Here is a 236-nt window from a genome sequence, read left to right as displayed (position 1 = left end):
CATAAAGTGAACCCGGTCCCCTCAAGACAGCTACGTTAATCTACCGTTCATTATGACAATACCTTTTTCCATGCAAGTCAGCTTAGCAAAATTATTCTAATAATTTTATATCTATATTTGCAGCAAAGGACCTTTTAAATTTTTAAATCAACAAATTAAATAAAATTTTGGAATCTTATTTAAAATCAGAACTGAAAATATTATTAATGTGTTTGTCATTTATACTTAGTGTTCTT

Source organism: Teleopsis dalmanni, chromosome 2, assembly GCF_002237135.1.
Source record: "Teleopsis dalmanni isolate 2A chromosome 2, ASM223713v2, whole genome shotgun sequence".
NCBI lineage: Eukaryota > Metazoa > Arthropoda > Insecta > Diptera > Diopsidae > Teleopsis > Teleopsis dalmanni.
Note: the sequence above shows the minus strand (reverse complement) of the source record.